Source organism: Carassius gibelio, chromosome B5, assembly GCF_023724105.1.
Source record: "Carassius gibelio isolate Cgi1373 ecotype wild population from Czech Republic chromosome B5, carGib1.2-hapl.c, whole genome shotgun sequence".
NCBI classification, from domain to species: Eukaryota; Metazoa; Chordata; class Actinopteri; order Cypriniformes; family Cyprinidae; genus Carassius; species Carassius gibelio.
Genome location: NC_068400.1, coordinates 13,443,537 through 13,469,630, shown reverse-complemented (window position 1 = coordinate 13,469,630; position 26,094 = coordinate 13,443,537). Strand labels below are relative to the sequence as shown.

Sequence of the window (26,094 nt, the reverse complement as noted above, 5' to 3'; positions counted from 1 at the left end):
TTCTCAATCTTGTTCCTGTGTCTTGCTCGCTCTCTCCAACCTCCTTCTGCCACTTCTACAACTGTTCTTCCCTCACTTTCTTCCCCTCTTCCACCTCCACTGCGGCAGAGGAAAAGAAGGTTAAACACCTTTACCGCGTCAAACTCTACCACCCCTGTCTCTCCTCCATATCCATCTGCCTCTTCCATTTCCAAGCCTTTGAGTCAGGAGGTGCCACTGGTAAAGAACAGAAGAAAAGGTAACTTTTTGCATGGTACAACTTACTCCACACTATTAATAAAATTGCTCCCAGTCAAAGCTGACTTCATCATTGATAGCCAGTTCACAGTATTTTGTTATTTACATATTTATTTAGCTCTGTGTTAGTGGCCAATGTCCAAGGGCGTTGGGAAACCAATCCTGTACATTTTGCTTGATTGACAAAAACAGGAACAAATTCACTTTGACACGAATGGAAAAGACTGCATATCTCCTCACATGTGAATTTATAAATATGGGCTTGTGTGATTCAGCTATAAAGCATGATGGCATTCGTGGCTTAAAAAACTTGTCTTTTCATTATTTCAGGTTGTCAAAAATGTAGTAGGCAGAAGGTTTTCCTTTTTGATAAAATAAATGGGGAACGAATAAATGAGGTAAAATGTCTTATTAGGCCATGTGCTGGCCTTTCAAAGGTAATATCCAGTGATTGCTTAAACAGTTAAAGTTAAATTATTACTTGTGTTTGTTTGTGTTTGTGTAGGGGAAAGCTGAATTGAAAGTTCACTGGTTGCCTTGCACTGTGTGGTAAGTCATGTTTTATTTCCTAGTTAATTCCATTTCAATGCAATGGATTAGTCCATTCCATGACCCAATACAATCAAACACACCTGAACAAGATCATCAAGGTCTGAAAGGTTGCTAGAAAGCTACAGGCAGGTGAGTTTTTATGAGGGTTGGAGCTAAACTCTGCAGGACTGAGAGCTACAACAACCATCATGTTAACACAGCGCACACAACACCTCTTTAGCACTTTATTTCTCTCAACATTAGGACAGGAGAGCTGTCAGTCAATAAATGTGAAAAAGTAACTTCGATTTTTTTGTTATAAGCTCCCAGATCTTGGCAGTAAATAATCCTCTGAGGTAGCCTGTAGAAAAACTGGTGTGAGGTCGATGGTCAGTACTCTGATTTAAATAGCGATGAGCTAGAGGCATTGGGAAGAGCTAGATCTGCAATCCTGAGGATCAGACAGAAAAAACAAATAAAGGGATTGGTGCGGGTGCCATTCACATAAAAAAAGAGTTATAGTATGTAAAGTGTGTTTGTGTGTGCGTTCTTGTATACATGGTTGTATACAAAGACACAAATGTGTGTAATGACATGGGTATTACAATATAAACATGGTTTATGAGGACACACTTAACAGTGTTTTTTTTTTTTTTTTTTTATTAAAAAATGCTGACAGTTTCCTGTGATGGGTAGGTTTAAGCCAGGCACACATTTAAGGATTGTAAGGCTTGTTATGACTGTAATTTAATACTTACGACTGATCATGCCCTAGTGTGTCAAGTCATAGCCAGTTGCGTTTAGTCAGTGTTTACTGTCGCATTTAAATTACTTGTTAAATGTGCTTTAGTCAAAGAAAACTGTCTTTGTGTGTTGAACTCAGAATGTTTCAGCTAGTTGTTAAGTGTGTCCCTGGCTATAGAGGCAGAATATACAGTTTGCTAATGTAGAATATACAGTTTGTACAGTGTAAAAACATTACGCCTATAAAATGTCCCCACAATTCACAAAAACAAACCACTACCCTTATCCAGAGTTGGTAGAACTGCCAAATCTGCTTGGAACACAATATGATAACATGTTGAAATTTCTAAACTTATTCTGCCTCTACACGTCAGAAGTAGCCACTTTTCAACTAATCCAAGAGTGTTTTTTCTCCTAACAAATAGGAGATTTTCCTCAACCCACTAATATAACTTAATCCCTCAGTTTATCAGAAACAATTTGAAATCACTAAATTTTTAAGTACATTGCTTTCAGTGTACAAGAACTGTATGGAAAATTGTAATATTAAAAGTAACTAGTAACACTAGTAAATAAAGCTGCCAGACCTTGTACTTGAGAAAAAAGAGATGTAACGTTATAGAAGTATAAAACTGTGTAAAATGAAAATATGCCAGACATTAATCATAAACCTGACAGTGATCTTGATTTTTGCTCTGTGTTCTAATAACATTATGTGCACTTATGATGTTTTACAGTGGCAAAACCTGGGATGACACATGGGAGCCTGCGAGTGAATTCCAACACATTGTGCCAAAGTCCCCACATCCCAACCAGCTTTCAGCATGACAACATAGTCACCATAGACACCTGGACTCATCAAGCACCCTTCAATGCAGTTTATTTTTGAGTGTTTTTTCTTGCTGTTTGTTCTTCAGTAAAGTTTTTGCACATTACCCAGTCTCTTTTAGTGTTTAGTCTCTTACAGTTGTCTTTTTAAAAACTTTTTGCATTGGTCTTGAACTGCTTAACAGTGTACCTTGCGAGATCTTAAGTTTCTTGTCCGTGAGCATAAGCTCATGAATACCAAATAATACTCCAAAAGCTACTAAATTGTCACTCAAGTTTTGTATTCATGTTTGAAGTGTTTGATTACAATAATAGATATGAATTACTTTATTATTTATAGTCATAATTGTAATTGCCAATTTATTATAAGTTTCCTTGCATTTAGTCTAGTTTTTTTTTTTTTTTTTGGAGGGGAGGCTTCTTTAAAGGGAAGAAAATAATATGTTTCCTGATGGCAGACTTGCATCTCCTGGTTTGTAAAAAAAAGAGAGGAAGGCTTTAAAAAGTTTTTTATTTAAAGCCTGTTGGGTCACATACCTGCAAATGTTACATAAGTATTTTATGTTTAATAGATTAACATACCTCTTATAAAAATTACTGCATGCTAGAATAACTATGACAGTAATTTTCATTTTGTAATAAAAAATGAAATATTTTGATATATTGAATTATTTAATTCACATACAGTGCACAGCTGCAAAAAATTATTTAATATTAGTTACCCTCTGCTTCATGCTATGGAAACCAATGGACTTGGAAAAAATGTTTCACTGTAATATGTTTCAGTGAATTTTATATTTATATATAAATTATATAATAATTATTTTTAATATTCTACTACATAGTAAAGAAACAAAAGGGCCCTGTAGACCTGCCAATCACACGTAATTCCATGATACCCGCAAGTCAACTCGACGAGAAAGACTAGAACGGAATGGGATATAGCTACGGCAACTGGACATGCGCACATCAATATTGCGTCATTTAATATTTATTTAATTAATTTAATAACTGTATTTGCAGTATTGTAATGGTAAGTTTAGGGTTGGGGTAGGGGTTGGTGTTAATAAAACACAATTTGATAAGTAACAAGTTTATTTCACCGTTATTTACCCTGAAACGTTGCATCACTTCCGGCCGTAGCTGTACTGTAATTACCATATATGGACAAGTATGACGTGACACAGCTCTAACAGGACACGCTGTGATTGGAGTAACTTTAAGGCCAAAATAAAAAGCGATTAATGTTGCAAACTAGTGATGGGATTTATGGCTCTTTGAGGGGATCCGGATCTTCGCGATCCGTTCCTTTCAAAGAGCCGTTCAAAAGAATGGCTCTTTTGGCTCTTTTTAAATATTTAGTCGGTTTTAAGAAGCCAGCTTGGGGGCATCTCAGTTTATCCTGGAAATAATCACTGGGAGGTATTATGAGGTGAGATTTGTAGTCAAATAATTAAAGCTCAGATATAACACACCAATATCTGAGTTTGAATTATTCTGAAATATTGATTATTACCTCATTTCTCATGTGTGGACTATATTCCATAGGGTTGCACAAATCCCTCTGCTTAGACAGTGACATCATTATTTTGATTTAACTTTAGTACAAAGTGTGTGTGTGTGTGTGTGTGTGTGTGTGTGTAAAACTACGTTGACTTATGTTATTCATACAATACCTACTCACAAATAAACATAAAAAACAAAGCCGGCTGCAATGAATTTCTGTGCAAAACAGCTTTTACTACAAACACTTCCACACAAGAACATTGTTATCACACAAGAACATTTTGATAGAAAACTAATTTTTTTTTTAAGTAGATAAAATTAGAATAAATAAAATGGAAATGTCTACATACTACATACTATTACTACTGTAAACTTTGCAAATAGGATATCAGCCCCTTCAAGTCAATGAACAATAACAAAGTGGGCTGCAATGAATGTCTGTGGAAAACAGCTTTTAGTGAAACATTTCTATACAAGTACAGTATCACAAAAGAACATTTTTAATGATTTTAAAATAAGTTTTAAATGAACACAAAATGCAATGTAAATGCATGCACAACTAATAACTAATATCATCACGCTATAAAGGGTTGGCCTGCGCTGGGTGCGCCCCTCCCCCTATAACTGTTCTGTCTCCTGGAGGAGCTCATTTGTATGAACACGCATAGGAAAAAAGAACGATAGAAAGAACGGCTCCTCTCCAGTCGCGACTCGGCTCCCATCGTTCATGTTTATGAGCCGTTCAAAAGAATCGGTTCGTTCGCGAACGTCACAACTCTATTGCAAACTATGTTTTGATATCTTTATTACGTAAGTCATACTGTCATTTATCAATGAGGTATTGCTATGTTAAAAGAAATTACCCTTTTACAGAGATCCTAAACCTAACCCTAGTGTAATTTCAATGAACTACAATTTACTGCGCCATTGTTTTCCGTTCCATTGATAGAATTACAGAGGCGTATGGGTAATGCAGTTTAAAAACATTTAGTAATTAAATTAAATAAATACAATCTTTAATGAGCAAAGGGGCATCAAAATATGTTAAGTGTATAAACCTCTATGACATATTTGAGAGTCAGAATGAAATTTGGTATTATACTGTGAGCACTTTTTAAAATGCTTTTATAACGCTTTTCCATGCATGTCAGAAATCTCTGTTCAACATCATTTAGTAAACATAGCATAAATAGTTTTTCTACCAATTTTCTCTTCGATATGCTTACCAGCTTTTGAGTTACAGCCATTTGAAATGTGCATTTTTTGGCTCTTCCAGGGGGCGCTACCGGGTCCCTGGGGGAGGTAAGACAGTAAAAATTACACAGATATGCTCTCTTCATTATGAACAACAAACTGTTGATTCACATTTATATCTGAATATTGTATTCTTTTCCCCATTTTCTATATTTACATCATGCTTGTGTTATGTTTTGCTGATATTGTGAGACTCTGAATACAGTAACATAGGCACAGGATGGTGCACAATAAAAAGAATCAGGGTATAAAAGACAACAATAGTTCATTATTGTCTCAAATTCCATTAATATGACTAAAAATGTGTATGTAAAAGAAGCATGGTAAGTAATTACAGTTGTTTTATTTTATTTTTTTACAAAATCATGAAATTTAACAAACTCATAAGATGATATAGTGCATTTTTTATTTCCAAAACAATTAACAAAATGTACTATACAATACACCATGTAAATCATTTTATTGTAGACTACAAAATAGAATAAAGATACTTTATAAAATAGTATAAAGACAAATTGGATTCATTAGAAATAAAAAGAGACTTAAAAAGTGCTATCATCATGCTGTTTATCAGGTCACAGCTGATGAAGCTACACAAGTGGTGAAATGTTTTGAGCACCACAAAATCAAATCAGTTGACCAATACTTTTACTAGATGACACATAAGCAGATGTAATATTAAACTGGGAAATAATGATTCCTCCTTATCATAATGCTTTTCTTCCTCATAATTAGCTTCTTCTGTCTCTAAAAAGGTTTCAGGTGTTATATTTGAAATACACTCTACACTTCCACAGCCACAAGCTGTGTTCTAATATTTCATTCCCCCCGTGAATCATATAACCTTAGATTATTATTACTCATGCAAGATTATTATTCATTATTTTGTACACAACGTACACTAATGATTATTTTCATAACAAATTAATCTGCTATTTATTTCTCAACAAATGAAGAGTATGGTTTGTGAGCAAGTATGAAAATGAGAAAAACAGACACAATTACACAAAACCCCAAAAAGATGCATTGATAAAAGCTGTGAACAGTTCAAACCTCAAATAAAAAAAAAATACATGCTGGAACCATTAAATGTTTTTGCGTGAAAATTATTTGGCAATTCATTTTCTGCCAATCAACTAATTGTACTGTTGAGAAGTTTCTTTTGCAACAAAATGTCATTTAAAAGCTCTCCATGTGCTGTCAAGTGCATTTTTTCTCTCTCTGAATTGCAGTGGAGTATAAGTAAAGTTTGGATGAGAAGAAACTCTTACCTCAAATCTCTAAGTACCATACAATACTTCAATTAATGCACTTAATTTCCACCACATACTGGTTCTAGAGGCATGCATGCACACATTTCTATGTATGTGAAAGAAGAGGCAACACTTTTGGTTCCATTTATAAAGGTGATGAAAAGCAGATTTTATTACATTCTTTATATACAGAGTTAAGGTCATTGTCCAGAACGATGAAAGGTGTCACAGTCTTGTGGATTACAGTCCGTCATCAGACATTTCACAGTCACTGTCATACTCATCAGCTGAAGCACTGTACAAAAAGTTGATGTTGCCTTCTCCAGACAAAACTTGCAGGTAACAGTCTCTTGCTTGCACCTTCATTTCTCTGACTTTATGTTGCTTTCTCAGGATGATGCTCTGCAGACCTTTCAAACCCTCTTCACTTAAGCCACATGGTGAATCTTAAAAGAGGAACAAAATAACATTAAGCATGCTTTAGAAACTTTATAAACATACATCATTGTTGTGTATATTTATTAGGGCTGCCCCAAAAAGTCAACGAATTGTTAGTCAGTCAGAATGACCATAGTTGGACAAATAATTGTTTTTCCTGCAAACAACACAACCAAACATAGCCATAGGTCTTGGTAATAATCAGACAGTCACGGACAGCTATTATGGATTAAACGGCTGTGGTGAAGAGCAGAGCATGTGTTTTGGTTGAGGATGGGCTGCTAAACTTTTTAAACCACATGTACTGTATGTTGTTTGATTATATACATATAATGACAGTCTCTTCGATAGTTATATTAGCATGTGTTATTTGCCATCAAACATTGAAACAAGATCTGAATGTGATGTTTATGTAAATTAGCTGTTTGTAATTAACACTATGACGAGTGGGGTAAGGCTGATAACTGTGGGAGTGATGGGGTGTCTGTGATTCTGAACTTGAAAAATTAGTTTACCTAAATGTTTTAAGTATTCTGAACTTGAGGTTTAACAGTAATCATTTCCTCACCGCCTGCCCACTCCTTTACATCACTGACCCAGTCTTCCAGTTGTCTCTCTGTCACTTGGGCTTTCAAGGACTCTAGGTTTTGTAACTGGCTTTGCAGAGCTTTTCTGGTCTACAATGACAAGCAATCACAGAACCAAGAAACAAGAACCAAATGTTCAATGCACAGCTTCATACACTGCAAACACACAATACTGACCATGTAAAACAAATTCTACAGTTGTCATTACCTTCTGATATCGGCGAGTCAGTGAAACTGCCAAATTTCGGAACTTTTGCTGATTCCATCGCATGGCCATGAGAGTCAGCATGTCTGTGCGTCCTGCAAACACAAAAGATATGATGCATAAAATATGTTATTATGTGATTATGTAACTAGAGCACTATGTGGTCATCTTACCTGCTTTTGACCTATGTTTTGTTGTCACTGCAATCCTAGAGAGGAAGGCATTGCACTGTTCCACCTCCTCCCCTAGTGTTAGTCCAGCCCCATCCTGATACGACCCACTCCATTTCACCTGAGTAAGAAAACATAAATAAACAAAGAACAAGATGTTTGCAGATGTTTGGTTTAAGATAATGTGGTTCTGTCACATAGCAACATTTTCTTACCTCACATTTAAAATCATGGGCTTTGGCATGAAATACCGAAAGGAATGGTCTCATGTTAAGGAGGTGCTGGAGCTCTGGGCAGCTTTTTGTAACTCTTTGCAGGTAGGGCCAATATTTGCAGGTCACATCCATACAAAAAAAGGGACTTGCCTACTGGCCAACTTTTCTTGAAGGTACAGGGGATAGGCAAAAATGTCACCCCTGTACATATTTAAAGCACAGAGAAGCACTCCGTGCCGACAAACCGCAACCTCCAATCCCTCTTCGTCTACCTTGCTGGCAGATCTTTGTGAGGTCTCTCTGGCTGCTGACCACTCCCCTCCACAAACACCTCTCTTAGGAATGCTAATATAGAAGCAAATTAAAATAAAACAAGCTGGTTGGCCATTGACAACACACTCAGAAGAACAAGTCGTTTCAAATACAGCCTTCCCAAGACCAATAACTTGCAAGCGATTTATTATGATGGTAACCAGGCAGGCACATTTTACTGCATAACCATAATATTGACAAGATTTCCTAAAATGTCATAACAGCCCACAAATAAACAATTTTTTATGTGCTAATTTTGTAGTTCATACTGCTTTACAAAAATATTTAATATTAACATTAATGCCCCACTTTCACTTAATTTTTCACTTTCACTTAAAGGGACACTAAGTAGGAATTACTCCCATCTAGTGGTGAAATTGTATTTTGCATTCAAACTAATTTTGCTCTCCAGCGCCTCGCTTTTTCAAATGCGCGTTGCATCTACGGTAGGCGATATGTACCAAAAAGCTTTGACAGGATGTCTTCTAATAGCACTTCGTCGAGTTTTCCTTCAGGTGAACAGGTGTGTTATTTCAAACAAACTGCAACATGACAACTAACAAACGAATGTTACAGTAAGAATTACTGACTGTGGAAAACATGAAATATTGTAATTAGTAGTTATGTCTAATTTATTCGTTATATTTTCTGAATTAAATTAAAAAAAAGTTACTTATTGTCCCTTTAAGACTAGTGACATCTTTAATAAATCTACTTTTTATGTCAGAAATCAAATCACTAGTTCTGGTTTGATTGTTTCCCTGAAATATCAAGCTAAACATGTATTCCTTCATTTTCTTAATTGCTTTATTACAAAATTAAGGTCCTAAACAATGTGATTTCTCAAAACATCTTTAATGAAAAACAATACTGACCCTTTTTTGACTGATCCCTGCTTGATCTCTTGCATAGACAATATTTCCATGCACGTCTCTTTTTCTCCAGTGCACCTTTGGTTGCCTTGGCTCAGGTGTCTTTGATGGTGCTGCTGCCGCCTCCTCTTCTTGCAGCTCACCAAGAAAGTCATCAAGACTTTGGAGCTCATCCTTCAGTTCTTGATGATCAACCAAGTTATCCAAGACCATTAGATTTTCTTGGATTTCTGAATCACTCATGGACATAGTGATGGACAGAAAAACAAACAGACAGAAAGACTCGCAACAAAGAGATGGACAAATAAATAAATATACAGGGAGGGGGGACAAAGAGAGACAAAGAGAGGAGAGGGGAGCGAGAAAGAGAGCTGAAGAGACTACAGGTGATGGGTAAAGGTGAACAAGACGAACGTGGCTCTTAAAAGTGCCTTTGTTATTTATTTGTGTGTGTGTGTGTGTGTGTGTGTGTGTATGTGGTGGAGTGTTAGAATTAAAATAATTTTTGCTGGCAAATTTGAGGGACCTAAAGATAAAGAAAAAACATACAAACAGACAAACAAAACAAAAAAAAAAAACAGAATTTAACATTTTACACCAGTATTCTCTTCACCTGTGTTGTCAGATTGGGCTTGAATGTATGTAAAATTGATTTTATTAATTGTTAATTGATTGTGATTGTTAATAATGTAAGTTTTGCTCTATTTCGCCAACAAAAATAGTTCCAAACAAAACCACAGCAGAACTCACTGTAAAAAAGTACATGAATCAATCAATAACTTATGACAACATCATTTATTATTACATTAATTATACACATGGTTTATTCTATAGTGAGAAATTGTGCTGAGACACAATACTGTTGTTGTTATGAATTTGTTTCTACTGTTTATTATAGATAATATTTAGGCATTTATTATCAAATTATCCGTGGATTTTAAACAATTACTGGCCTGACCATTTATAATGTTAGCTAAAATGGCTTAATAGTTTGAGCTATATAAAATAGGTAACTGGAAACACATCAGTACTGAAAATCTTGTATTCCCCATGATTGCACCTTCATGATTATATGCGAAAAAAAATTAACTTTGAATTTAATTAGCTAACTTTGCTAGCCTACTGCACATGTGGTGCAGCAAGTAATTTAAATATATATATATATATATATATATATATATATATACGTTTTCTATCATTAACCGTCCTAATAAATTGCTGCCTTACACGTCTAAAAGTTCTAAACACAACTTGTCCTGATTCTACAGTTTTATTGTGTAAATTTAAGAATAGTCTCGATCTCTATTAACTAATTTCTACTTACCGAGTGGAAAGGGAAAAACGCAATGAACCTCGGGATCACGATCGCGCCATACAATGACGTCAGAGTTATTAATTTAGAGGATATTTAATAAATAAATAAACCAACAAGACATTGATTAATCGAACACAAGCATATGTGCATTTATTTATCAATACCAGACTCCTATAAAAATAAAAATAAACATTATCCAGCATGCATCACCTATAATTAGTCACTTACCCTGTGACCTGGCAGAAAACGCTTAAACTGCTTCCTGCACCCACCGCGGAGCGTTGTTAAACTCATCTCTGAATAGTGTTTTACCTGCAGTTGAGCGTTGTTTTGGTAAACTCACATCTGGAGGCTATTCTACCTGCAGTAGAGCGTTGTTAAACTCACCTCTGAATAGTGTTTTACCTGCAGTTGATCGTTGTTTTGGTTAAACTCACATCTGGATGCTGTTCTACCTGCAGTAGAGCGTTGTTAAACTCACCGCTGAATGCTGTTAAACAGCACGACGAACGCTCCCCCTATTTCTCAGAGGGCGCTTTGATATCAGACTGCGAGGGATTTCTTAACATTAAAACCTAGTTGTGTGGCCTGATAAAGATGATATGGGGGACACCATTTAACCAGCCTCAGCATAGATCATTTATTGTAGCCTATTCCTATCTATTCGTATTTATTGTAGTCTAGATCCATCCACAGCAAACTTTTTTTTTTTTTTCATCCACAGCAAACAAAGGGCTGCGCGTGCTTACCCAAAACGTCAAATTTCGGCGCCTCAGGCTCGGGTTCAGGGTTCCATAGAAGTCAATTGGACTGCCCTGCTCGTTGAAAAATAACGCCAAAGGGATACCCAGTGCGTTAAAATGTGACGCCAAGGGGTCCTGACCAAGCGTCCATATGTGACGAGTTGGGAGTGAGACCGTGTTGTTCACATTCAAGTAGTGTCAAGAGAAGTTTATGATTTTGCTATTTACAAAGACAGCTCAGTTGCATGACAATGGAAATAGTTTTTAACAGTCTGGTCTGTTTTTAAATTATGTCACATGTGACATCATAATGTCAATCACAATCCCTGTACAAACTGGAGTTATCCATGCATTCATATGCAGCTCATCCGGCACATACTGTAGGCCTTGGAAGTCTGAGGCCTGGATGCTGCTGTCAGATTCTGCCTCCTGGGCATTTCCTACTGACAAGCTCCTACTCATGTTTGTGCTGCACAGAGAATTATGGGAAATGTAATTTTGTTGGACATACATCTCATTTTCTGTTAAGCTTTTATCACTGTTCTTGTCAAAATGTACACAATGCAAAATGAGAAGTTTTCAATAACAATCAAATGGTTGTCAATGGAAAAACAGTATTTTTGACTGCAAAAAATACCAACAATGTAGTGTGGATTCCAGAGACATTTATGCTCACATTGAGGCTGGATTTTTTATTATTATTGTTCTTATTTTATTTATTTACTTTTTATCATAAAACATTAATATTGTGAAAAATTCAAGATATGTAATATTGCACAAAAAAAAAAAATATATATATATTATTCCTCTGTTCAAACCTTGATCAAAGTCTTTAATGTCATGTGATCCTTCAGAATCATTCTGATTTACTGCTCAAAGAACCTTTATGATTATTATCAGTGTTGTTCAAATATGAAGTTGCTCCTGCATCATATTTTTGTAAAAACCGTGAGACATTACAAAACATTACAAAAGTCTTTACCGTCTCTTTTGATCAGTAAAATACGTGTTTGCAAAAAGTATTATTTTATAAAAATAAATTATAAATATAAATATGAAAATATAAAAATGCCATCTCTTCTAACAGGTTGAACAGCCTATATTAATTTGCAGCTGTATTTAACCATGATAAACTAGGGCATTAACCAAAAAGCACTATCTGCATCTATAAGCTGAATTGTAGTGTTGCTGTTCCTGCCTAACGATTTGAGGGCCTTTTTTCTGTGTGGTTAGCAAAAGCTGTTTTTGTACATTCAGCTGAGGTTTTCAAACAGATTTCTTCCACCTCATCATCTGGCGTAGTGTTGTTGTTTCAGTTGCTGTTATTAATTCCACTGCTGGGACACACTGCGGTGTTACCGTAAAGCTCAGTCCCTTAGGTAAGACTTCCTTTGGCTGGATAAATTCCCAGTCTGACAAGTTCTTTACACGTTTTTTCCCTGATATTCCAGGATTCCATTTCGTCATCCTTAAGAAATGTTCATCTCTACCTGCTAGATACTGTAACAGGCAAACGATTTACATTTCAAAAATCTCACTGGATTATTACAATTAATGACAAAATTGTTGTCTGGAATTATACTGACACTCTACAGCAAAAGATAGAAATAACTGACTTAATACCTTTTTTTTTTTTTCTTTACTGGTGAAAATACTAGTGTTTTAATAATTTTGGCCACCACTGCATATACGGTATGCTAATACTAATACTAATATATTACGTTTTGGGCAAGTAACAGATGTGTTTATGCAAAAAAAAAAACAGCAAATACAACTGTGAAATAACTGTTTTCAGTTTAACATATAATTTATTCTGGTGTCGCAAACTGAATTTTCAGCATCATTACTCCTGTCTGCAGAGTCACATGATCCTTCAGAAATTATATGAATATGCTCTTCAAGAAATATATTTTTAAATTATTTTTAATGAAGAAAATAATTAGTTGTACTGGCTATATATATATTCTAAATAACTTTAATGTGACTTTTCAATGTTTAGTATATATATATATATATATATATATATATATATATATATATATATATATATATATATATATATATATATATATATATATATATATATATATATATTCTTGGTGACCCCAAATGGACTAATAAATGATAAGAAATAAACTCCTGAAAATGTGTTTAATATGATTTATTATCTATTTTATTGGCAATAAAGCTGTTAAAGGTGTGTGATTTATAAATGCTGAGGCAACAGAGAGGCATTTCCTTTTCCCACATGTATCCAGCTGCTGTCCACATGCTCGCTTTCACATATTAAAACCATTTACAGGATTCTTCTCTGTTAGTAGCATCTAGTCATTACAGAACATTGTGTAAAATTACACTTGTAAATTAACGAGCACTCCAACACAGGGATCTACATCAACTTCCCCCTAATTATCATCAATGTGTGCCTCAAAAAATCCCCTGCAAAGCACACAAAGGAAGGCAGACCTGATTTCCTGTCCCGTATTTTTAATTGTTTATTGACCACACCCCAGGGGGTCAAATCTGACCGAGTTTGGCTGTTTGATGTCAATACAAACAGCAGAATTTGTGCTGCAAAAAGTACTAGCACCGCACCTGGGTCGGATCACAGAGGAAGGGTGAGAGACATCTGGAAAAATCATTTTAATGAATCCAGAGCTCCCGCTAATCCAAAACCTGGCAGTCCGCTGCATCTAAGCGGGTGTTTGTGCGTTTGCATGATGGAGCTTCTACTATTGAGCAGGAATCGCACTGCACTAGATGACTAGTTAATTGAAAACATGTTTGGAAATCTCCATTTAGAACTTGACTCATATTTCCCGTCTCCTTATGTTCATTAAGTTCCTCCCTGGCATCTTAATTGGTTAATAAGTGATGTCAGACTTTCCTTTTTTTGTAATTTCCCATCGAATGCTTCCTTCAACCACATTTTGCTTTACATACATTTCCTACTAATTCACATCTTACTTAAATGTGCAAACTAGCTCAGTATTCGTTGACATATGGAGGCCGCAAGAGTGCCTGAGGCTTCCATTAAAAGGCTTTTTCAAATTAAGGTTGAAAGAGAAACATGATTTCAACAGTTCAATGTATTTTCTCAATAAACATTTAAAGTGTGGCAGAGTTACTGTTTGAACTTATGCACATAAACACTGCATGTTTACATGTGCTATAGGAGACTCTCTGTTCTTGAGAGAGAAATGAAAAATCTTAAATAAAACACAACATGAGCCCGAAAATGTAATGAAAAGATAAGCTATTGTCTAAATGCTTGGGGTCCGTTTTTTCAGAAATTCATTATTTTTTAATTAATGCCATTTTTATTAACTTTCTATTTATTAAAGAAACCTGAAAAAAGTATCACTGTTTCCACAAAAATCTGAAACAACACAAGTGTTTTCAAAATTGATGTTTTTAAAGATTTCATGTTTAATACAATGTGTTGCTTGCTTTTTCCCTATCACTGTATGTGAAATTTACTGGCAGTTTACTACTAGCTATACTATACTAGCAACTGTTTCTAGACCTTTTTCTTGTATTTTGGATTCAGTGGAAATCCTAAAACAACTGATCATAAAACAAATACATTTAAACGAAGGATACTGGAATAATTAAATATTTCAGAGAGCCGAGTAATAATTTCAGTTACCCCTCACAGCTTTCTTAGAACAAATTGATTCAAATTGCATTTCCATATACTGCTGGAGTGAAATGGCCTGAACAAATGAGGTCAGGAAATGATGTAAGGTACATGCAAACAAACTGAGATTTGCTCCTTATGGATTCTGAATTACTCTACTTTTTGATTTACAAAACACTCCCTGGATTCAGTCCTTGAGAAAGTCACGGTGAAGGAGCCCCTGATTTTGAAGCCCCCAAACTGAGGGAAAACAGAAAGCATAAAATAATTTCGGCCTGACCAAAACAAACTCTATGAATCCATGGATAATAATTCATTAGTCAGTGCAAGGTCAAAGAACAGTTACAGAAAGTTAAAGCTACTGCGGCCACACATGCAGGTCAAGAGGCAATCGTGTGGCTATGTAGTATTGTTAGGTTGTACGTTCTCAGGGCTCTTGGAAGATAAATGGAGTCTATTACCACTCACAGGTATGTCTTTAAAGATCCCAGCATGAAGCTGGTAATGGTTCAGATGTGTAAAGTACCTTGGGGAAAGTGATGACTGCTTCTTCTCGATGTCTTCCATATGGAGTCTTCGGGTAATAACAGGCTTGTAATTGTCAGGGTTCATAAGGCCCTCTGACTACAGTGTAAAAGAACACATATTCCTAATGGTCATATGATCCTAATACACACATAAAATCATGGGCTAAAATCAATTGATTTAACCCTATATATAACCTACGTGACATTCCCCTTTTAGTGTGGAGTTGGGGAAGGGGAAGGGGTTCTAAGACACGCTGCAACTGCTACAGGAAGCTCTAGGCAAGTATTTGAATAATGAGCAGGAAACCCATTGGCCATTGATGTGAAAGAAACCAATCAGCACAGCCATGTGGATATTGATGTTGTTATATCATTATATCAAACTGAGTTAGACCCTATCAACCTGTGCTACCTAGAATTTCTTGACAGAACTTTGTGTGTGCATATATGTACAGTATATTCAGTATATATATATTATTGTTAAAAAACCATGGGTAATTTTCGTAAGGGAACATAAAAAAAAAAATGTTCACAGGAATGTTCCTGAAAGTGATAAATGAGCCTCGTTTTTACCTAAATGATATGTTTATTTATTTTATTATATATAAAATATGTATAAGGTGTGTATTGTAGCTGACACTTTAATGAACACATTAAAACTGTTTTATGCCTGCAAGTCTCTCTCTCAAATGCTATTGAGCTTCAAATTTGCGTTTGAGCCCATGTGTAAAAGTAGCATAATTTACATATGATTTACAGTTTCTTTTAATAAATATCAAACATTCAATTCAATTGTGCATTATAGCTGACATCTAGATGAACAATTACAGTTGTTTTTATGACTGTAAGTCATTCTCCTCAAATGCTGCTTAGTTTAGAAAAGTGTATACTAATATTGCATGTAACTTTATAGACGGTCCCTAAATTTGAGACTCTCGAGCGTCCAACATTATGGCTGTTTTATTTTATTATTATTATTTTTTTCTTTAGTTTTCTTTTCTCTGCGCCGGATTGCTGATGTTCCTTACCCGGGCATAGATGTCCATCCATCATTTATGAACATTCAGCCAAATATATATCAGATATATAACAGAAATATATATTTATATATATGCAAAAAAAAAATATATATATATATATATTGTCACAAAGCATGCAAAACAGTTTACCATCATGGCAGTTCATGATCATGCATCTATTACATTTTATTTAGAAAACGTAAGTAGTCTGGAGTGTTCTGCTTCATTTCCAATAGTTGACATGACCAGCATTTTCAGACTACACACAATCATTTACATTCACTTGTGTCTGAGAATGAGTTTTAAAATCCTTCAGAATAGGCTGTTTGCTTTTAGTGCTACTAATGGAGATTGCTCAAGACAAATCTTTATACCAGCGTTCCGAAGAGTGATTAGCATTTCACATTTATCAGCAACTAATGTGACTTCAGCCTCAGTAAGTGCAGCGGGAGATTCATATGGTCTGTGTTTAGCCTCCAGGCCACAGCTCACATTGGTCCATCTGATGACTAAAGCATGCCGCTGAGTGACGACATTGTGCTGGCAGTGAGGTGAAGTCAGTCGATGGTCTGGAAAGAAATGCAGCTCAAATGAAGTCAGGGATTTCCTGGGAACGACCAAAAGTCTGGAACAAGATGCACTAACAGAATTAGACTTCAGTGAGTGCGTTATTCTCACCACGTTTCAATCACTACAGAAACATCTGCAAACAAACAGTTTGAATGCAATGCGGAGGACTTCTGAGATGACTGTAGCAAAGTACTGTATGCACTTGGGATTTTTTTCTATGTAAAATCATGTTCCAATTAGTTTTAACATGGGATAAATTCTTTTTTTTTTAAGAATCGCCATTTATTTGACATTATCTATCTATCTATCTATCTGTCTATCTATCTATCTATCTATCTATCTATCTATCTATCTATCTATATATATATATATATATATATAGAGAGAGAGAGAGAGAGAGAGAGAGAGAGAGAGAGAGAGAGAGAGAGAGAGTGCATAAATTCTCTGATAATTCTACAATTCTAGTAATTCTGATATGTTATATATATGTATTGATAACCAACTGAGCCTGGTTTCTCCCAAGGTTTTTTTCTCCATTCTCTCACCGATGGAGTTTTGGTTCCTTGCCGCTGTCACCTCTGGCTTGCTTAGTTGGGGTCACTTCATTTACAGCGATATCATTGACTTGATTGCAAATGATTGCACAGATACTATTTAACCTGAACTGAGATGTTGACGTCACTGAATTCAATGATGAACTGCCTGTAACTGTCATTTTGCAATATTGACACACTGTTTTCCTAATGTTATTCAGTTGCTTTGACGCAATCTTTTTTTGTTTAAAGCACTATATAAATAAAGGAAACTTGACTTGACTTGACTCGTACACACAAACACACACACATTTTTCAAGTAATAACTTTTTTCTTTTTTTTTCATGTGACGTAGCCTCCACAGTAAAATCACATAGCAATATACTGCAATTAACTAACATTCTGTTTTAATTTAATTGAAGTCATTATGCCAAATACAAATGCTGGCTAAAGTAAATATTTATGACATGCATCAAGGAAGATTTATGGTTGGATCAGGGCCTTTATGGTTGCATGTATGCTGTGAAAACACATGTTTAGTCTGTCTTTAGTCTGTTAAAGAGATTTCACTCACTTCTTAAAAAACAAAACAAAAAAAAAACCAATGTGTTAAAATGCAAAGGAAATAAAAATAAAATAAAATATAGCTGCAAGCAGCGATGGCGGGCTCAAGCCGTCAGTGCAACACCACCCCGGTGGCATCGGGAAAACTGTGCCCAGCGGGCATAAGCATTTACAGTAACCCTCTGGCAATCAAATTTTAAGGGATATGGCAGTTAAAGGGTTAATCCGACCCGTCTAGACTTTGAAATCACATACACAGAACAATATATATAACTTTAGTAACACTTTATTTTAATATATATAAAAAATGTATAAGTTGTGCATCGTAGCTGACACCTAAATGAACACATTACAATTGGTTTATGACTGCAAGTCTTTCTCCTCAAATGCTATTGAGCTTCAAATTTGCTTTTGAGCCCATGTGAAAAAGTAGCATAATTTACATATGACTTACAGTTTGTTTTAATAAATATCAAACATTCAATTTAATGGTGCATTATAGCTGTCACCTAGATGAACAATTACAGTTGTTTTTATGACTGTAAGTCATTCTCTTCAAATGCTACTGACGTTAGAAAAGTGTATAACAATATCACATGTAACTTTAGAGACAAATTTTTTAGACTAAATTTGAGACTCTCGAATGTCCAATGTCAAGCCAACTTTATGCCTGTTTTTGTTTTGTTTTTTACTTTATTTTTCTTTTCTCTGTGCCGGATTGCTGATGTCTTTTACCTGGGCATAGATGTCCATCCATCAATTACGAACATTCATCCGCAAATGTCCGAGCGGTCGCGAGCGTGGATGGGAGAATGGCGCATGTTTTATTTTTTTTGAACTACTGGGATGGTGCCCCCTCTGGGAGTTGGTGCCCTACGAACCTATCTGTTCATAAAGCCTATATATTAAGTCTTAATATAGTATTCCACAATATGTTGTGCTATTCTAATATTATTGTTTTTTTTTATTAACATTGTTATTTGCTGTTATTTTTTGTTTTAATATTGTTACTGTTGTTACTTGTTGTACGGTGACCTTGAGTGGTTTGAAAGGCGCCTTAAATAAAATGCATTATTATTATTATTATTATTATTATTATTATTATTAGCTGTACACTTGATAAAAAAAATTAATACAAACTTATGCAATTGTATATATATATATATATATATATATATATATATATATATATATATATATATATATATATATATATATATATATATATAGTGTACAGTTTTCTTTTATTGCATCTTGAAATAAATGTTTCTGAGTTCTGTGTTTGTTTATTTGTTTTATTTTTTATTTTTATTTTTTATTTTTTAGGAAGATTACAGCCTTTAATCTCCTCAAAATAAATGTGCATATAAACCATGAACAATTTAATTATAGCTGTATTTATAAAATGCTTACTAATGACTATTAATTTTGGGAGTAGGCTAGCAAAAGTTGATGTTGAGTCCTAAGATATTTCTTAAGCTGTAATGATGAAAAAACAACAACAACACAAAATTGCTTTTTTTTCTGCTGGTGATTAAAGAGATGATTAAGTCTCCCTCCCTCTCTCTCTCTCTCTCTCTCTCTCTCTCTGACACCAAGCCCATCCCCTCTCCCACACATTCACACAAACTCAGCACACACACTTAACACACACACACTTAACACACAAACACACACACACACACACACACACACACACACACATTACCCAGAGGGACAGAGTGACATCAGATGTATGGTAGTTTTTTAATTTTCTATCATCCATATAGTGTTGTATAGTCATGAAACTATGCATATTTCCTCAGCATGACTTGTCTTCTATGTGTACATTTTGTTGAAGTGTTTAGAAGCTGCACTTAAAAAAATAAAAGACATTTACTGGTTCCTTTTTTACTGTTATTTCAAAAAATCACCATGACCAAACCATTCAAGCTATCCAAAACTAATTTGCACCTGTTCTGTAAGATAAATTCTTTAAACAGTGGTAAAAGAGGATGTGGTGCTGATCCTTCAAGAGTCACTCCAAACTTATCTGTCCATAAAGCCTATAAAGAATTATTCTTAATACACAGTATTTCACAATACTTCAGCATATTATTCTAGTTAAGTGAGGGTCATTTTATCAGTAAAATACATATTATTTTTCTTTGAAAGATTTCTATAAATGATTTAAATCATACTTGTTTCTACAATAATTATTTAAAAGTAATCATATAGCTCCATCTGGTGGCCATTATTGGTACTAAGAATTGCAAGCTTGATTTATAAGTTATGATAGTTTTAATTTTAAGCTGGCTCTTGAAAATGATAAAGCTATGAAACTTACTGTGCTTCTTTCAAATGATGACTTCTACGTATATAAAAAATTATGAAGAGTTGGAATGAAGAATGTTAAAGATATAGTAAAATAACGATTGTATTTTTTTATGTTACTTTAATAAATCGGTATGGCCACACCATTTAAGGTATCCTAAACCCATTCGCAATTTAACATCTTCAGTATATTGGCATCATGTTGAAAAAGTTTGGTGTGAACTACTTGTGTCTTCTTGGAGGAGTATGATTCATTTACAGGCTGATTTGATCATAAATCCACAATAACATTTCTGAGTTCTGTATCAATCTGTGTTGTTGTTTGTTTATTTTCATTTTTTTATTTTTCATAGGAAGATAACTGACCCTTTACTCTCCTTTTTAATAAATGTGCTTATAAACCAAGATCAAGCTATTTATAGCTGTATTTATAAGCTGCTTATTAATGACTATTTAAGTTGGGACAAGACTTTATAAAGCATGAACTGACTATTTACTAATGAGTGCAGTTATTATAAAGTGTTACCAATGCATTTACTAATGTTAACAAATTAGACATTATTTTACAGTGTTATAAAATCCTTTAATGACTTATAAGCATTTGTGAAAGTTCTGCTTTCATTACAGCTTAGTCTTCATCTGTGAGCTGAACAGTTTTACTGTTACATCCATGAGATTATGTAAATTAAGATAAATGTCATGTCACAGGATGGAATAGGTCAGTATCAAATGAGATTGAAATTATTATTTGCAGCACAAATAAGTATTTTTAGAATTTTGTTTTTAATTCCTGAAACTGTCAGAAAAGGATAAGGCCTAAGAGATTTCTTAAGCTGTAATGAAAACAGCAATGTTAGCAAAAGCAACAAAAAATAACAATTTAAAATACATTTTTTTTTCTGGTGATTAAAGAGATGATTAAGTCTCTTTCTCTCTCTCATTTTGTCTGCCACTCAGCTCATGCCCATCCCCCACTCACAGACACACACACACACACACACACACACACACACTCTCAGTCAGCACACATACATTCCTCAAACAGAGGGACAGAGTGAGTTGAGATGTCTGACAGTTTTTTAATTCTTTTAATCATACAGTGTTGTAAAGTCATGAAACTATGCATATGTCCTCAGAATGATTTGATCTCTGTATGAATTTTTTTTTTTAAGTGTTTGGAAGCTGCAATTTAAAAATACAAGACAATTAATGATTCCCATTTTACTGTCATTTCAAAAAATCACCACGACAAAACCGTTCAAGCTAACCAAAATCCGCTCGCAATTTAAGTTCCTCAATGTTTTTTCAACATGTAGACAAAGTTTGGTGAGTATAGTGAACATTTCCTGTGAGGAGTATGCATTAAATCAGAGCTCAATTTAAATATTCAAATCAAAATAGCCGACTTCCTGTTGGTCGTAGCTGATGACTGTGAATTAGAAAGTTGTCCGTCTTGAAAAGAACAATTTATGTACCAAGTTTGGTGTCTGTAGCTAAAACTAACCCCCCACTTTTGACAAAAGGTGGCGCTATAGAGTGCCTCCTTCACGCCCTTTTAAAAGCTTTTGCCATTGTCTAGCTATCACTAATACTGATATGTGTTTTGAGTTTCATGTAAATCTGAGCTTGTTGTCTACCTCAAACTCACCATAACAGAACATTCAAGTTTGACACGTTGCCATGGCAACACTATATCATATATCAATATCCCCACAACAGATTTACATCGGCCGTGTTTTGTCATTATTCTGATGAAGTTTTAAGTAAATAGAGTAAAAATAAGATGCTGAATTCAAAGCATTTGGAAAATGACACACTTCCTGCTGCCAGTTGGTGGTGCTATAATGTTGACTCTTAATAGTCACATATATACGATCAGTATCATACAACGAACAAACCAATGAAGTTTGATCAAATTCAGGAAATGTATGTGGATGTTATTAGACATTTCCTGTTTCTCATTTCTCGCCATAATTTCAACGCCTCGCCACGAGCAAACCGTTCGAGATATCAAAAATCCTCTCGCAATTTTTCATCCCCAATGTCTTGAGATCATGTTGACCGAGTTTCGTGGCAATCAATTAAAAAACCTATGACAAGTATATCAAATTCCAGAGCATGCTTTTTTGAAACAGCCCTGAATAGCTGACTTCCTGTTGGGCGGAGCCTATGACATAGAGCGCGAAAGTTGTTCAGCTCAATGAGATCTATAAGTGTAGTGAGTTTCATATAAATACATGCAAGCGTGTGTGAGCTATGGTTCAAGATTTCTGACGGTGTTCCAGGGGGCGCTGTAGAGCCCCTGTGCCACGCCCGGGTCCCAGTCTCTGTGGCTTCCTGATGGCCGCAGTTTCCAATGAGTGTGCCAATTTTCAAGAGTTTTTGAGCATGTTAAGGCCCCCAAAAATGCCCGGAAGGTTGAAAAAAATAATAATAATAATAATAAATATAGCTGCAAGCAGCGATGGCGGGCTCAAGCCGTCAGTGCAACGCCACCCCGGTGGCATCGGGAAAACTGTGTCCAGCGGGCATAAGCATTTACAGTAACCCTCTGGCAATCAAATTTTAAGGGATATGGCAGTTAAAGGGTTAATCCGACCCATCTACACTTTGAAATCACATACACAGAACAATATATATAACTTTAGTAACACTTTATTTTAATATATATAAAAAATGTATAAGTTGTGCATCGTAGCTGACACCTAAATGAACACATTACAATTGGTTTATGACTGCAAGTCTTTCTCCTCAAATGCTATTGAGCTTCAAATTTGCTTTTGAGCCCATGTGAAAAAGTAGCATAATTTACATATGACTTACAGTTTGTTTTAATAAATATCAAACATTCAATTTAATGGTGCATTATAGCTGTCACCTAGATGAACAATTACAGTTGTTTTTATGACTGTAAGTCATTCTCTTCAAATGCTACTGACGTTAGAAAAGTGTATAACAATATCACATGTAACTTTAGAGACGGTCCCTAAATTTGAGACTCTCGAATGTCCAATGTCAAGCCAACTTTATGCCTGTTTTTGTTTTGTTTTTTACTTTATTTTTCTTTTCTCTGTGCCGGATTGCTGATGTCTTTTACCCGGGCATAGATGTCCATCCATCAATTACGAACATTCATCCGCAAATGTCCGAGCGGTCGCGAGCGCGGATGGGAGAATGGCGCATGTTTTATTTTTTTTGAGCTACTGGGATGGTGCCCCCTCTGGGAGTTGGTGCCCTACGAAGACTGCGTATTCTGCATATAGGGAGCGGCGGTACTATCTGGAAGATATATTCCTCAAACCGTCGTACAAGAGGAGGTGATGCTAGTACTTCAAGCATCTCTCAAAACCTATCTGTTCATAAAGCCTATATATAAAGTCTTAATATAGTATTCCACAATATGTTGTGCTATTCTAATATTATTGTGGTTTTTTATTGACATTGTTATTTGCTGTTATTTTTTGTTTTAATATTGTTACTGTTGTTACTTGTTGTACGGTGACCTTGAGTGGTTTGAAAGGCGCCTTAAATTAAATGCATTATTATTATTATTATTATTATTATTATTATTATTATTATTATTATTATTATTAGCTGTACACTTGATAAAAAAAAATAAATATAAATTTATGCAATTGTATATATATGTATATATAGTGTACAGTTTTCTTTTATTGCATCTTGAAATAAATGTTTCTGAGTTCTGTGTTTGTTTATTTTTATTATTTTTATTTTTTTATTTTTTTTAGGAAGATTACAGCCTTTAATCTCCTCAAAATAAATGTGCATATAAACCATGAACAATTTAATTATAGCTGTATTTATAAAATGCTTACTAATGACTTTAAATTTTGGGAGAAGGCTATATAAAGCAGCAACAGTTGATGTTGAGGCCTAAGATATTTCTTAAGCTGTAATGATGAAAAAACAACAACAACACAAAATTGCTTTTTTTTCTGCTGGTGATTAAAGAGATGATTAAGTCTCCCTCCCTCTCTCTCTCTCTCTCTCTCTCTCTCTGACACCAAGCCCATCCCCTCTCCCACACATTCACACAAACTCAGCACACACACTTAACACACACACACTTAACACACACACACTTAACACACAAACACACACACACACACACACACACATTACCCACAGTGACAGAGGGACAGAGTGACATCAGATGTATGGTAGTTTTTTAATTTTCTATCATCCATATAGTGTTGTATAGTCATGAAACTATGCATATTTCCTCAGCATGACTTCTATGTGTACATTTTGTTGAAGTGTTTAGAAGCTGCACTTAAAAAAATAAAAGACATTTACTGGTTACTTTTTTACTGTTATTTCAAAAAATCACCACGACAAAACCATTCAAGCTATCCAAAATTCATTCACACCTGTTCTGTAAGATACATTCTTTAAACTGGTAAAAGAGGATGTGGTGCTGATCCTTCAAGAGTCACTCCAAACTTATCTGTCCATAAAGCCTATAAAGAATTATTCTTAATATACAGTATTTCACAATACTTCAGCATATTATTCTAATTAAGTGAGGGTCATTTTATCAGTAAAATACATATTATTTTTCTTTGAAAGATTTCTATAAATGATTTAAATCATACTTGTTTCTACAATAATTATTTAAAAGTAATCATATAGCGCCATCTGGTGGCCATTATTGGTACTAAGAATTGCAAGCTTGATTTATATGTTATGATAGTTTTAATTTTAAGCTGGCTCTTGAAAATGATAAAGCTATGAAACTTACTGTGCTTCTTTCAAATGATGACTTCTACGTATATAAAAAATTATGAAGAGTTGGAATAAAGAATGTTAAAGATATAGTAAAATAACTATTGTATTTTTTTATGTTACTTTAATAAATCGGTATGGCCACACCATTTAAGGTATCCTAAACCCATTCGCAATTTAACATCTTCAGTATATTGGCATCATGTTGAAAAAGTTTGGTGTGAACTACTTGTGTCTTCTTGGAGGAGTATGATTCATTTACAGGCTGATTTGATCATAAATCCACAATAAAATTTACAGCATTTACAGTAACCCTCTGACAATCAGTTTTAAGGGATGCGGCAGTTAAAGGGTTAATCCGACCAATCTAGACTTTGAAATCACATACACAGAACAATATATATAACTTTAGTAACACTTTATTTTAATATTTATAAAAAATGTATAAGGTGTGCATTGTAGCTTACACCTATATGAACACATTACAATTGCTTTGTGACTGCAAGTCTTTCTTCTCAAATGCTATTGAGCTTCAAATTTGCATTTGAGCCCATGTGAAAAAGTTGCATAATTTACATATGACTTACAGTTTGTTGTAATAAATATCAAACATTTAAATTTAATTGTGCATTATAGCTGTCACCTAGATGAACAATTACAGTTGTTTTTATGACTGTAAGTCATTCTCTTCAAATGCTACTGACGTTAGAAAAGTGTATAACAATATCACATGTAACTTTAGAGACCGGCCCTAAATTTGAGACTCTAGAAAGTCCAATGTCAAGACAACTTTATGCCTGTTTTATTTTCTTTAGTTTTCTTTTCTCTGTGCCGGATTGCTGATGTCCTATACCCAGGCATAGATGTCCATCCATCAATTACGAACATTCAGCCGCAAACATGAGGTGTGAGCGGTCGCGAGCGCGGATGGGAGAATGGCGCATGTTTTTTTTTTTTTTGAGCAACTGGGAT

General features: G+C 34.7%; 1 long non-coding RNA gene across 1 annotated transcript; it reads left to right on the top strand.

Annotated features, from left to right (window-relative positions):
- Positions 1 to 77: 77 nt before the first annotated feature.
- Positions 78 to 2,673, top strand: LOC127958768 (uncharacterized). Its single transcript, XR_008154151.1, has 4 exons — positions 78 to 238; positions 568 to 635; positions 743 to 786; positions 2,250 to 2,673. It is a non-coding gene; the product is annotated as an uncharacterized LOC127958768 (long non-coding RNA).
- The last annotated feature ends 23,421 nt before the right edge of the window (positions 2,674 to 26,094 follow it).